Source organism: Wyeomyia smithii, chromosome 2 (genome assembly GCF_029784165.1).
Source record: "Wyeomyia smithii strain HCP4-BCI-WySm-NY-G18 chromosome 2, ASM2978416v1, whole genome shotgun sequence".
NCBI lineage: Eukaryota > Metazoa > Arthropoda > Insecta > Diptera > Culicidae > Wyeomyia > Wyeomyia smithii.
In genome coordinates, this window is record NC_073695.1 from 192,200,726 (window position 1) to 192,215,619 (window position 14,894).

Consider the following 14,894-nt stretch of genomic DNA (forward strand, 5'->3'; position numbering starts at 1 on the left):
GTTTCAACACCCTTACTTTTTCTGGCATGTCTCCAAATACCATTTCGAAATCTATGATGGCGACTACCGGTTTCTGAAAAACAGCGGCAAATGACCAAATATCACCCAATATAAGTGTTTCGTAAACCAGAATGACGCTCAGAGGCTAAAAACTGTCTCCTAATGCCATTTTGAAATCCAAGATGGCGACTTCCGGTGTCTGGAAAACAGTCGAAAAAGACCAAATAACACCCAATATGGGTGTTTCTTAAACCAGAATGACGCACAGGGGCCAGAATTTGTCTCTAAATGCCATTTTGAAATCCAAGATGGCGACTTCCGGTTTCCGAAAAACAGCGGCAAATGACCAGATACCACTCAATATGGGTATTTCCGGAATTAATATGATGCACTGAAGCCACAAATCGATCTATAGACCTCAGACAACATTTTGAATTGTAAGATGGCGACTTCCGGTGTCTGGAAAACAGCCGAGAATGACCAAATACCACCCAATTTGAGTGTTTATTTAACCAGATTGGCGCTCAGAGGCCAGAATTTGTTTCCAAATGCCGTTTTGAAATACAAGATGGCGACTTCCGGTTTCTGAAAAACAGCGGCAAATGATTTTTAGAGCCGATGATTTGACATAAAACGAACATGATTATAATAAATACATTATAAAACTGAAATGAACAATCGCAGCTTTCATCAAACAATAATAAAACACAAATAAAGCTGTAAGGCATTAGGTGTGTTACTTGGGGGTTGTTATAGGACCCACAAGAAACACGAAAAGTGCATGGGAGCTAGAATTTATTTTTTGTCCCACCCCACTATCCACCTGACCGTGCTTCGAAAACTGAACTAACCAAAATCATGTAATGAGACAAAATTTGACGAAGAGCATTTAAAAACCAGATATTTTAAGGCCAATTTTAGGACGGGGGTGTTTTCATTCCGATAACACCAATCATTTTTACTGATTTGTCTTTTCAGTTTAAACGTATCTAATATCCGATTCATCATACTTCTGCAGACTATACACAAACCGCAAGGCCAATCTTTGAAAGTATGTAGAATCAATTAAGAATGTTTAAAATTAATTAAATAAAGAAAAAAAATGACGGAACATTTATAAATTAATTTATAAATTCACTTGCAGCACAAACATCGACAATAGGCATCTCCCTGCTGGTTCTTGCAATATTGATCAGCGGAGGTTCTTGGCTTGATATTTTTCCAAATCTGTATCATATTTCCAGTTCGCTTATTTTTGGGTTTCCCTGCTTCACATACTGCCTGCCTAATGAACTTGCGTGTTAACGGGTAAAAGTCGTTGTTAAAAATAAAAATTTTGTTCGAAAAATTCTTGGCATGAATACGAAATTTCAGTGATTTAATTTAATGACCAATCAAGCCTCTTACAATTTTGATAATTTTTCCTAGTTTTTGTTATTATCACAATATTTATTGGTTTGTGCCAACGTAAGAACCCCGATAACACTCACGGAACGCGACGAGAGACAGGACACAACACTTATTGTTCTTACAAAACATAAAAAAGGAATTTAATTTACCTTTTTAGTCGACCGGTTTCGGGCAACGGTCTTGCCCATCAGCTGGACGATGTCCGACTAGTTGCGTATAGTAGTTGTTATTTTCCAGATATCACAATTTCACCACTGTTACAGCTTCGTCAGGTGGAAGAGGGAAGAGAGTATTGGGGGATTAACCCAAAAATAACTAATCCCGTCCAATCCGTACTACAGAAACATGATTTCTATGCTGTTTACAAAAGTAAAAACACTTTAAAAGATCTGTTGTGTAATTTAAAGGATAAAGTACCCCCGGATGAAAAATTAGGTATCTACCAAATCCCCTGCAAAAACTGCTCCGCGGTTTACATTGGACAAACACGACGAAAATTCAAAGTGCGACTGCGAGAGCATAAGAATGCAGTTGACAACGATCGTGCTAATGAATCGAGTGTGGCAGCACACAGAATATCCCAAAACCATCCCATCGACTGGGAAAATGCAAAATTATTAAAATATGTGCAAAAAACGTCGAACCTAAACGTATGGGAATCAATGTACATCACCACCGCCGACAATCCATTAATAAATGAGGATGATCCCCCAATACTCTCTTCCCTCTTCCACCTGACGAAGCTGTAACAGTGGTGAAATTGTAATATCTGGAAAATAACAACTACTATACGCAACTAGTCGAACATCGTCCAGCTGATGGGCAAGACCGTTGCCCGGAACCGGTCGACTAAAAAGGTAAATTAAATTCCTTTTTTATGTTTTGTAAGAACAATGAGTGTTGTGTCTTGTCTCTCGTCGCGTTCCGTGAGTGTTTTGTTTTTATATCTAATATTATTTAAAAAATTAAACAATTATTTCCTATTTTAAATTTTAATAATAATATTGCTTCAAGTTACGCTTAAAATTTTAAGTAATTTCTAAGCGTTTTTACTTTTGCTTTAATCCTCCCATGTAATGGAGTAAATTATAATTCGTTGGATACTGAATTAAACAAGCATGTAACATTCTTCCTGTCGATACTTTAACAATCGAATGTCATCACATCTATTCGCAATGACTATAAGTTCGAGCCATTCTATAGGGACGTGTTTTTTTTATCTGAAACGGCGACAGTCAATCAGCCGTGCAATGATTCTCATCCCAGTTCGGAGTGCAATCATCCAATGCGACTTAATCGATGACCAATGCCACAATAATCCTCACTCAATAATGAATGAGTGTCTAACTTAGTCTTGGCGGTTCTCAGAACTGGACAGCGTAGCATTTACTAAGCACAAGACAAATGGGTTTAATGATATTGTTCTGATTTGCTCAATCGATCAGCTGCGAACAAGCTGGGAACCTTCATGCGAGCGTATGGGCGAGAGGAGCAGGAAGGCAGACGAGTAAGAACCAATTAACTGTCGGTGTTTGTCAAACGAGTAAACTACGCTAAGTTGGAGATAAATTAGATAATACATTTAATTGGCTAAGTCAATTGTAAGTCACTACATGTCACACATTATGGTATCTTGGTTTGGACAATTTACAACATCAATTAGAAACTCGATGGTGCTAATAAAATAAAATTCACTAGAACGTGACTCAAAACTGTTAAAAAATTTAGAACCATGAACCTAACCTTATGTTTGATCTCCAAAATAAAACCAACCATCTTCGTGACTTCCTTCCATTTCTAAATCCAGTGGTCACATAAGCCATACCAGGGCAAATAGTACCGGCGGACGGACGACAACAATAATGTCCACCCATTAGGAGTGCCGACAAAGTTATAACTGCCGTCCAAATCACTTGAAGTCGTTGTTGCATTGGTCAAACCTCCGCCCGTCTGACTGCAGCGAACTCCGACTGGAAGACGAGAAGATATTTCGAAAATTTGTTCATCGCTGAATGCAAATCACATGCAAATTTGCACCGCTGAGCAGCTTTCCGCTGGTTCTCGTGCAGTGTGAAACGAAAGTCACCTGATGCGATTGGACGCGCGCGGCGGGTGACTGCGATATGAATCCTAATTTTCCTCCGCTCCTATGTGGCGATCGGTAGCAGGCTCTTACTCTATCCGGTCATCTTTTGTCCGCAAAGAGTACGGATGCGAATGGAATCTATAGCATATTTATTCAAGTAATTATTAGTGCTAAGCTGGTTGGACTTTTCATTTCTACCGTCTCACTTCACGGGTCGGTGGCGGCAGCCTGTTTGTTTCAATTTCGAACTTATGTATTTCTCCGGAGATTCGTAACGTGGACCGCTTAGAACTACTGCTGGTGTTGAATCAGTTGAGCACAGTGTTGCTAACCTATTCGATTCAGCACAATTTGAACTGATTTCCTTGAACAAATTCAATTAAAACATTCAACCAAGCAATATTTCGAGGTATAAGCCTTTTTATGATTCTTAGGAGCTTCAACGGAAGCCGATTTTTGGCAACTCGGCCAATCTTAAGTCGACGACTAGAGACTTTTAATTATTCTAGTGCAGTTTTAATTAATTTTCCTGCTCCACTGCACCTCCGCGAAAGTTGGCCGAAATCGCTTCCGCCGAGAGCTAACCGAGCCGATGAAGTAAACTGGGACTGGGCGGTGGCCACTAGCTTCAGCGGAACTTTACCCGGCCACTGTGGCATCAGCAATTCATGGGATCATGTTGCAAGACGGTCTACGAGCTGAAATTGGCCTCTTCGAAGGCAATAAAAATCGCACTCTTTGTATGCAAAGCAAAACTCCCAGTGCCTGTTTTTTTGTTGCTTTGCTACCTCCCGCTCTGTCCGCAAAGGGAACAAGCGCTTAAGTGCAATGGGACACGAATGCAGTTTTACTTTTAATTGTTATTGTTGTTGCCGTTGGGCTATCAGTTTATTCCTATTAATTTAAGCCGAGTCGTGCTTGGTTGTCGTCTTGGTCCCCACTCGCTGGTCGGTTCGTCCCGTTTGGCGCGTAGAGTGCATTCCTTTCGAACTCCTTGGGATGAGCGCCGGACTCGCCGCACACTGGACTGAACTGGGACGATGAGTGGTGAACATAATTCCCCGACTTAATTGTTTATCCTTCGCAGTAGATCTGTGTGCTTATGAATCTTAATGGACTTTGATGGAGTTGCTTTGGTCACATTTTAATGGTGTTTATTTATTATGGCTCTACGTTAAGGGAGTTGCATCCAATTTTTTCTGTAAGGTTGCATTTCGGTGCACTCTGAAGATATTACAAATTGAAGGTTGGCTATTCTATTGTCTTATTGACTGACTAAAGTTCTTCATTTGATACTGATTGAATAATTGTTTCACACGAAAAACCTCGCGTTTTGATCTTAAGTACCTAATCGACTTTGAAACTAAAGATGTTTACCCCTTTTATTTAAAAAAGCAAATTATGAAAATAACAGCTAGAAAAAAGCACTAATCGGCCATGAAGAGGAGAAATCGGCAAATTTAGAATTCGAGCTATGTGAAAATGGATCAGTAACGCCAACTTTTCACTAGCTATTGTAGTTTTCAACAATTACGATGACATAAATGATGATTATATTTTCACAACTAGAGCATCACGGGATATCATACGGGAATATAAGACATAATGAAACTTTTCTTTTGATTAAGTAACTTTTAATTTTCAATTTCTTTAACTGACGATGCTTCCCTCATATCTTTCATTGATGGTACTTCTTTCAAACCATCTACTCATTTCTTTCTCACAACATAATTGATTGGTGGCCCTGCTAAGGACCATTTTTTGACGTAGAAATGCGTCTTACCGCAGCAATCTGACAGGGGCTGTACATAAATTGAAGATCGCAACATTAAGAGCGTCATAAAAGTTGTTCAGTTTTAAATGCTTTAAACTCAGTCAGTTTTAAAGAATTTCCTTCACGCTTACAGCAATCGATTAGTTTTGCCTCCACCAAAATGCGGAAGTTTGAGATTTTGTGATGCTAACTATGTTATATTTAAATGTCCAAAATGGTGACTTCCATAACAACCTAAAATGGCCTCTCTGGAAACAACCTAAAATGGCCGAGTATTGCCCTAAACTGACACCAATCATGAAAAAAGAGAATTATTACTGAAATTTATTGCTTCAGACCATCGAACTATTAACCCCAATCGAGTGTATTCTCTAACCCAGCGGTTCTCAACCTGGGGTACGCGGAAAAAAGTCGGCAATGGCGGACAAAGCAATTTTTCTTTATAATACTTCATTTGTTTTACAATATTGCTCTCAAAACATGACTGTATCAATCAAACAAACCATAGTTCAACTTAACACCTAAAGTAGACCTCCACAACATGATCTACCACTACTCTCTCCAACGCTGCGAGAACGAACCAAGCCAGGGGATATAACTGATCTGGAAAATACGCAAGGGGTACGGTCGTATCTCATACACAACCTCTTCAACTTTTTGGGTGATTATGCTTACTTTCTGGGTGATTATATTATGCTTATGCATATGCTATATTTTAACTACTTTTTTCATTGTTACTGAGTTCAATTTACCGACCAATAATCGACACTCAAGCTAAAGTGCCTGATTATCACTTCAATATTAAGGTGCAAAATTTCTCAGAATACCAATAAAATTTTACGACTATGTTTTTATATCTTACATTCCTGCTACTCGCTGACCAAATTCCGTACATAAACTCACATACCTCATCAATATTCGTATGTAACCTGCCATCAGTAATAATAATTACCAAACCAACCTTCAACATTTAGGTTTCGTGCACCAGCAACGCACGAGGAAGCGTCATTAAATACTATTTTACAATTCACCAAAACTAATGCCTCCGAAGAGCTTCTGATAATCGAAACAGACACTAACTTCAATCAGTCATACTATCGTGATGATTCGGTGAGGGGTGCGATGCGAAGGGTGCTCCCGGTTGCTGCCAAAGCAAAAGGTCTATAGATTTACGACAAAACCAAATGTAGAAAATAAACGCCAGCTCAGCGCACGCAGTTTGGCGAGTGGTTCTGAGAACGAACTCGTCTACACGGTGTTGAAGTGTTTTGTAGCTAAAAATAGCAACTCTTTTTTTTTGTTGAAAGAACCATAATATTTTCCACCGAATGCAGTTTGGTACTGTGGGTTTAAAGATCACTGGTCGGTTTAAAAGTACAGTGAAAGTATTGAATGGCAAAAAATTCATAACACTGAGCTTAGTTAAATATTGTTTTCATTTCACAAATTAAACAAAATTTGAAAGATAAATGCTACCCAAACGATATTTTCGTGAGATATTGTTTCCGGTATCATCAAGCAAACCATTAATGTACGCATCATCAAAACTGAAACAAAATCGTAGCCCACACCCGACAGCAGCACTTTGTTTCCAACGACGGTCGTAATTGCGACGATCATGAATATTAATATTTTGCGTTCGCCTGCCTGCCTCTTTTGAGTGAGAGAGAGTCCGTTGGCCTTTTGGTCGCATTGCGTTTTCACCCTTGCTTCTTATTGACTGCTTGCTAATCTAGTCCTAAAAAGAATTCGAGCGAGAGTACCACTGGAGAGGACTTTATGACGGAACGCACATTGCCTACTCGTGTTGTTGAAGGCAATTTCGGTGTCCGTACACCGAGTCGAGCCTCTCGTTCATTCGTTCGCATTCTGACACACACGTGCTGGTTGTTTTGGTTTCGATTTACAATTCCACGATCTACCGGCTTTTTTGGTTTGTGAAGCTGATTTCGTCTGGCATCAAAACCTCGACGCCGCCCAGTACTCTCACACATTCATCATTCTGCTAAGCCTGACCGTCTGAACGAAACCAGGTGTGTGTGTGGTTGTATGCTTTTGATTCTCAGCTTCTAATCGCTTTGATTTCTATTTTCGTAGAGTTTGTTTTGATTTCGTCTAGCACCTAGTGTCTTATTTAATCGAGTTATTTATAAAATGTTCTCGAGCGAAATAAGATGACGTGGCAAGTACCGAGGAAATGTGTGTACAACGGGTCCTGTGGCGCAATGGATAACGCGTCTGACTACGGATCAGAAGATTCCAGGTTCGACTCCTGGCAGGATCGCGACAAGAAAATATATTTTTGTTGTGTTTTGTTACTTCTTTTTGACGTAGGTCTACGTATAACTAAGAATGCGACTATAAGTTTCTCTCGCGTGTTATAAAGCGTTTTAGGTAAGAGTTTGGACTTCAATAACTTAAACAGAAAAAACGGACTTTCAATGTTTCTCCACCAACCACGTTTTGTATTTTTCCAGGATTTATTCCAATGTTAATTGTTGGGTATTGAAAACTGACAAACAAATGGACTGCCATTATCGCACTCTCTGTTTCGAGATATAAGAATACTTTTGAACCATTTCTTTGTTCTATAAAAATAATAATGGGGTTCCGTTCGACTAAATCCGAAATTAAAATCAGAACGTTAAAAATGCTAAATCGTTAATTTCAAGGATGGATTCACTGACTAATTGAATAATGGAAAATACCTTAATGCTTATTAAATGCTCTCGCATAAATTTGATTTTTAAAAATTGTTTCAAATTGTTTTTTTAATTTTTCGAAGACAATAAAACATGCTATATTTGAAAACAATTTCTACCTGCAAAATCACGGTTCTGCACTGAAAAGTGTGAGGAATCTAATTAACCAATAGATCTTTGAATATTCTTTCTACCCATTTTTTTCTTCATTTATTTATTTTAAACAATGAAAGCATGGAAATTCATAATTGATTCCAAATACTTCCTGACTGACCTTGCGATTTGTTTATAGTCTGCAAATGCATGAAGAATCTGATATTGCATACGTTCAAACTCAAAAGGCAAATCGTTTAAAATGATTGTTTTTATCGGGATAAGAAAAGTTATCCACGCCTTGAATTTTGCTTGAAATATCGTTACTTGTGATACATTGGTTTGTGGATGCTTTACTTCTAATTTTGTCCCAATCCATAATTTTAGTTAGTTCAGTTTTCTAAGCATTATCTGGCAAATGGTTGGTTCGTGATCTGAGATCGATTTTTGGCTTCTGTGCATCATCTTGATTTTAGTCTGTTTTCCGGAAAAAAAGGTTGAAATTTGTGTTTCATTCATGTGGGAAGGGGGATGGGGCCTTCCAAAGTTGGAAGGGGTGTCAAATCGTCCGAAAACATTTCTTGTACTCTAAAATCCTCTTTATTTATTTATTTATTTATTTATTTACAAAATTACCAACAGGCAGATATTACCCTAATGGTCACTAATACATTAATACATTGTACTACGAAGCAATGAAACAAATTTAGATCGAAGGACACGAGCAGTTAGGTGAAAATCGAACACTTCTGAAACACGGTTAAAAGCTCTTTGAAAACCAATAATGGCACTGTTTGCGCTGTAGTTGGTGCGGCGAAACGGAATATGCAGTAATGATGACCTACGTAATGCTCTTGTGAATGCGCTTATATTGATCTGACGAAGGATATTCGGACAGTCAATTCTACCTGTTAGAGTATCGGATACTACCATGGCGCGTGCTGTTTCTCGGCGTAGTTGAAGCGTGTTGATATGAAGAAGCTGACAGCGATCCTCGTATCGAGTATTCCGTAAAGGCTGCCTCCATGGAAGCAATCGGAGCGCAAAGTGAGTGAATCGAAGCTGGATGCTTTCGATTCGGTGAATAGAGTTGTTATAGTAAGGAACCCAGACTGGACAGCAGTATTCCAGACAGGACCGAACCAATGAATTGTACAAAGATACCAGGCAGTGGATGTTTCTGAAGTCGCGTCTCATTCGAATAATCAGTCCCAACTGCCTGGAGGCTTTCGCGATGATAAATGAGACATGTTGCTTAAAGGTGATCTTAGTATCGAGAATAATTCCGAGATCTTTCACATGGTCGACACGCTGTAATTGAACACCATTCAGATTGTACTCGAAGTGCATAGGATTATTCTTCCTAGTAAAAGAAATCAATAGGCATTTGCTAGGATTAAGTACCATGCGATTTAGTTCACACCAGTGTGAAAATTCATTTAACTGTTGTTGCAGGAATAGAGCGTCGCTGTTGCTTTTAATTTTGAAGAACAATTTCAGATCATCCGCAAATGCTAGACGGGGACATTTTAATGACTGAATTATGTCGTTGAAGTAGAGTAGGAACATCAGCGGGCCCAAATGGCGGCCTCTTATTCCAAATTTGGTTCTATTTGCCTGTTTGGTTCTGAAGTAATGTAGAAATTTGTATGGGAACCCCTTCCCTGCTAGAGGAGTGAGGGATCTCGAACTACCATATAAATATTTCTTGCTTCCAAAAACCTCCGCATGTGAAATTTGGTTCCATTAGCTTGATTAGTTCTTGAATCAACCAGAAATTTGTGTTTCATTTGTACGGTAGAGCCCACCTATAGGAGGGAGCACTTAAACCAGCATATTTTTCGGCCCCAAAAACCCTTACATAGGGTATAACTCCCTTTTATGTACCACTTAGTAGCGTAGCTGCAAATTTTGCAAGAAAAAGTGTAAATATCTAAACTGAATTAAGTATTTCATTATGTATAAACATGAAGTAACATGTTTATCATCTTTTCTGCATGAAAAACAACTAGATAATACCTCTATTTACTTATAATGACAGAAATAAATCATCGTTTCAGTTTCCTTTAATGGGCCACCGTTTCCTTATTTGGACCACAACAATTTTCTAATTTGGGCCAGGTCTAAATAATGCATCCCTTTAACCGTAGCTGCCGCTGATGAAACTAACTCTGGCTTACGCACTGAGAGTTCTGGATCTGGATCAACTGTAGACTGCACCCGTTCTTGCATAATAGGGAATCCTTTACGTGCCATCCGAGTTATCCAGCGAACAATTGAATCCTTTTCCGCGGCAGCAGAGTTGCCAATAAAAATTTAATTTGAACTGGTAGAATGCTGAAGAAAAAACTGGAAAAAACTGGATTCCAAATAAATTTACAAAATACTGAAAAAATAAATTGTGAGAGAGCTTCTTTATGATGGTTATTGAATACAATATAAGTTTCAAATACAGCAACTTCGGGCTTACATTTTGTTGAAATTGTAGACTGAACTGTAGACTGAAAATTTTCATTTACAGGAGCAATATTTGAAATTGCGCAACCAGTTTATCACAAATCCAAGAAAATAAAGCTTTTATCGTTTACTATAACTTTTAACAAAAGAATTGATGCAACGTTTTCTTACGTTACATCAGTGAATACGAACAATTTTTGAACTGCTATGCAACTGGAATCAATTTGAAGAATGCCGCCTGCATATAATATTTTTGAGATGGATTGTTTTTATTTTTATGTAATTGCAATTATTTCTTTTCTTCATAATCTGATAAAATCTATTTGTTAGTTTTAGAATAACTTACTCGTCTTACTGAACTTACTCGTCTTTTTATCTCAACCATGCAATACAATCCTTAATTTGGTCGTGTTTCATGCGAGAAGATACAATACTGAAAATGCTGTTAAGAATTGCTATAATGACTTATCAATCCACAAAATTTACGTTCTAAAAATATTTCCAAACCTGTCGGAGCTTGAGTGTCCAAAAAATCTGGATAAAACTGGCAAATATACAAAAAAACTGGAAGATTTCGGGATTAAACTGTTTGACTGGATCACTTGAAAAAAACTGGAAGAATCCAGTTTAAACTGGAACATTGGCAACTCTGCGCGGCAGTCAATGCAGTTTGTTTACCTTTTCGTGGTTTTCCTGACCACTTGCTGCTTGCACGGAACATTACGGTGGATCGTGGAACATTGGAGCGCCTGCGAGCTTCTCTAGTCGAAACACCACTTTTTATTACTTGAAAACATTCAGTAACAGCTGCTTCAGTATATTCTACCAATTTCCGGCATTTTTCCAATTTTAGCAGCAATTTTATACAACAACACGATCATAACAAATTTATGGTAACTATGGTTATTTCGTAATAGCTCTTGCTCGAAATGAAGTATGCCGGAATAAGGAAAACTTTTTTATTCCCACCCTTAATTGGGACATTTTTTTTTTCAATATTTTAAGTGTTTTTCTAGTAAAATTTATTGCTTATCTTTTGAAGACACTATTATCCTTCCCGTTCATCGAAAATCTGATTATTTTCGCTCGGAAAGTGTGATGTCAGTAAGGTTTTTGGTAAAGCCATTTCCTATGAAAACGTTAACGAACCATGGCAAACCAGGTAGCTGTTTTTAAAAGACATTTTTTGCAGCTTTAATGAAGTATATTATAGTAAACGTCTGTTGCGACATTTTTAATGAAGAACATTATTGAAGTTGTCAAACCATAAATCAAAATAAGTATAATATAGCAGTAAATTCGTTAATAAAGAGTGAGAACCACAGAATCTCAGATTGCTACCTTGCGGCACTCCAGGAGAAGTAGTAAATGGCTCAGAATGTGACGACCCAATACCAACACATACAACTCTCTCAGTTAGGTATGATCGAATACACAACGAAGAGAACTGCAACAGATTGGTTGTGATGGATCTATTGGGGTAAAATCCATATTGGTCACATGAAATGAGATTTTTACACGATTAAAAAACTGTTTTGACTACTACTTCGAAAACTTTAGTACAAACACATAATGGCGTAATTCCTCGATGGTTTTCTCTGTCACTTTTGTCCCCTATTTATGAACCGATGGGAGCATTGATTTTTTCCATCTTGCAGGAAACAGTTTTTGTTGCACGGAGAGATTTAACAGCTTGACGAGAGGCACCATCAGTTCGTTCTAGCAATTTTTCAACATTGATGGCGGGATTTCGTCTGATCCTGGAAGAGTGGAGTGTTTCAGCTTTCGTAAGCAAAGCAAAGCAAAGCCTTGGTGCTACACTCCGTATCGGAACTCGACCTACTGTTTAAAATATGCAGACTTCGCTGCCAACTGTTAAGTTTACATGACAATCGCGGGGCTAGCGCTACGATCCTACTGACACTAACAGTCTCTCCCGACCCGAGACTCGAACCTATGACGACTGGCTCGTTAGGCCAGCATCGTACCTCGAGACCAGCTGGGGGAGTTTCAGCTTTCGTGTTGCGCTCAAAACGTGCTCTTCTGTGGCTCGAACACTTCACAATCAAAACTGTCCTGCGGAGTATCGCGTAATGCAGCATCGATCTGATCTGGCGCAGCAACTGTAGATGAAAAAGCTGCTTGAAAGTGCTCAGCAAATAGCTCGCTCTTGGACGAAGCTGTGTTGGCAGATAAATCATTGGTAAACATTGAAGCTGGTAAGCCATCTTCCAACAAAAGACCAGAACTTTCTTGGATGTCGACATAAAATTGGTTGAGTTCGCTTACTTACCTCACCAAATAGTCCCAGGCCGTGCTGTGTGTTAGAGTCGTCACCATTTCACTCGGTCCATGGCTGCAGTTCTCCAGCTCTGCAGTCTGCCTAAGGTCCGAAGGTAATCGACATGCCCAGCTCCCTGCAACCTGTGGACACCGACGACCGTGTGGACGTTAGATAGCTCGCCAAGCAGCTCCTGCAGCTCTTGATTCATTCGCCTTCTCCACGTTCCGTTCTCCATCTGCATTCCACCGAAAATGGTACGCAGCACCGGTCCTCCGCGTTTGCCTTTCACAAGGTCAGTCCATGTCTCATGCCCGTAGAGTACTAACGATCTGATTAGCGTCTTGTAGATGATCAACTTGGTGCGGCATCGTAGACCGCCTAGATTTCGTCACCACCAACTTGAACTCGAGGTGGGAGGTTAGCAGTGTCTTCTAGTGAACCTCTTCCTTTCATGTACTTCGTCTTCCAAGCATTGATGGCCAGTTCAATCCGTTTGATTTCGGCCTTTAGTCCGATGTACGTATCCGTCCGAACCACAATGTCGATATCGCCGGCGAAGAGAAACCGTTGAACCGACTTTTGGAATATCGTGCCCCTCGTGTTAATCCCCGCTTTTCTAATTACACCTTCCAGAGCAATATTGAACAGTAGGCACGAGAGACCATCACCTTTCCTTAATCCTCTTCGAATTTCGAAGAGGCTGAAGAGTGCCCTCGATACTTGAACTACACACATCACTTGATCCATTGTCGCTCTGACCAACCGCGTCAGTTTGTCCGGAAGTCTGTAGTGGTGCACAATTTGCCATAGCTGGTCTCGATCGATTGTGTCAAATGCCGCTTTGAAATCGATAAATGGATGGTGTGTGGACACGCTGTATTCGCGGCATTTCTGCATATCCTGCCGAACCGCGAATATTTGATTCGTAGTAACGCGGGCACCCATGAATCCCGCCTGGTAGTGCCCCATGAATTGTTTCGCAAATGGTGATAGTCGACGGGAGAGTATTTTGGAGATTACCTTGTTCGACGGCGTTCAGCAGAGGTAATTGCAGCACTCCAGCTTGTCGCGCTTGATTAGATGGGTCACACAATACCTGTCATCCACTTCTTCGGTACTCATTCTTCTTCCCAAGTTTGGACAATGATCCAGTGTACGGCTCTATAGCTCGCTGAGAAGTTTGTCTAATCCAGCAGCTTTATTATTTTTCAGCCGCCAAATCTCCTCCTCCATTTCCAGGAGATCGGAGGTTGGAATTCTGTTGTCTTCTGCTCGTGCACCAAGATCAGCTGCCATACGGTCCTCGCGTTCTACTGCATCACCCACCATTCAGACGCTCATCGAAATGCTGCTTCCACCTTTCGATCACCTCACACTCGTCCGTAAGGAGGTTGTCGTCTAAGCTCCTGCACTTATCGGCTTACGGCACGTAGTCTTTAAGGGAGCTGTTCAGTTTCTCATAGAACTTCCTAGTGTCGTTAGCTACAGCTCTTCCATCGCTACGTGATCTCGGTTCTCTGGTTGGCACGTCAGCCCAGTCATTTATATGATTCAGGGTCCTTGTACCTAGTAACGCTACAGCAGTGCTACTAATGGCGGATCGAATGCTCCTTTAGTCATCTCGGCACACACAAGAGACGCTCCAGCTACGCGTAGAACGCTTCCTTCTCGTCGTAGGGTCTCCCTTAATGTGGCTCATTGATAATGCTGTAGTTGAAGAACCGGCCCTCAACTTGCACATCCTTGCGTTGATCGACTGCCACCCTTTTACGCGTTGGCGTATTTTGCTCAGTACTACGAAGCCGGTTCCCAGCTCGCTGGTGGTGCCACAACTCTGGTAGAAAGTAGCTGCTCGGTGACCTCTTTTTCATACCTTCTGTTCTGTCCAACGAAGTTACTGCAGCACTACGACTTTGAAGTTGCGTGGATGTAGCTCGTCGTAGATTATCCTGTGGCATCGTGGAAAGCAGAGCGATTTGCAGTTCCATGTCCCAAGTTTGCAATCGTAGTCCTCATTGCGTTGCCTAAGTTCATGCCGGTTGTTCCGATTTTTACGTTATTTGTAACATATTGTTTTCCGGGGCGGCT

At 40.1% G+C, this 14,894-nt stretch overlaps 1 protein-coding gene and 1 non-coding gene across 2 annotated transcripts in view; both read left to right on the plus strand.

The window, feature by feature from the left end:
• LOC129725526 (matrix metalloproteinase-2) overlaps positions 1-14,894 on the plus strand; it is a 712,775-nt gene that overhangs the window by 27,931 nt on the left and 669,950 nt on the right. The gene's annotated exons all lie outside the window — the stretch shown is intronic.
• On the plus strand, positions 7,482-7,554 carry Trnar-acg (transfer RNA arginine (anticodon ACG)). Its single transcript has one exon. It is a non-coding gene; the product is annotated as a tRNA-Arg (tRNA).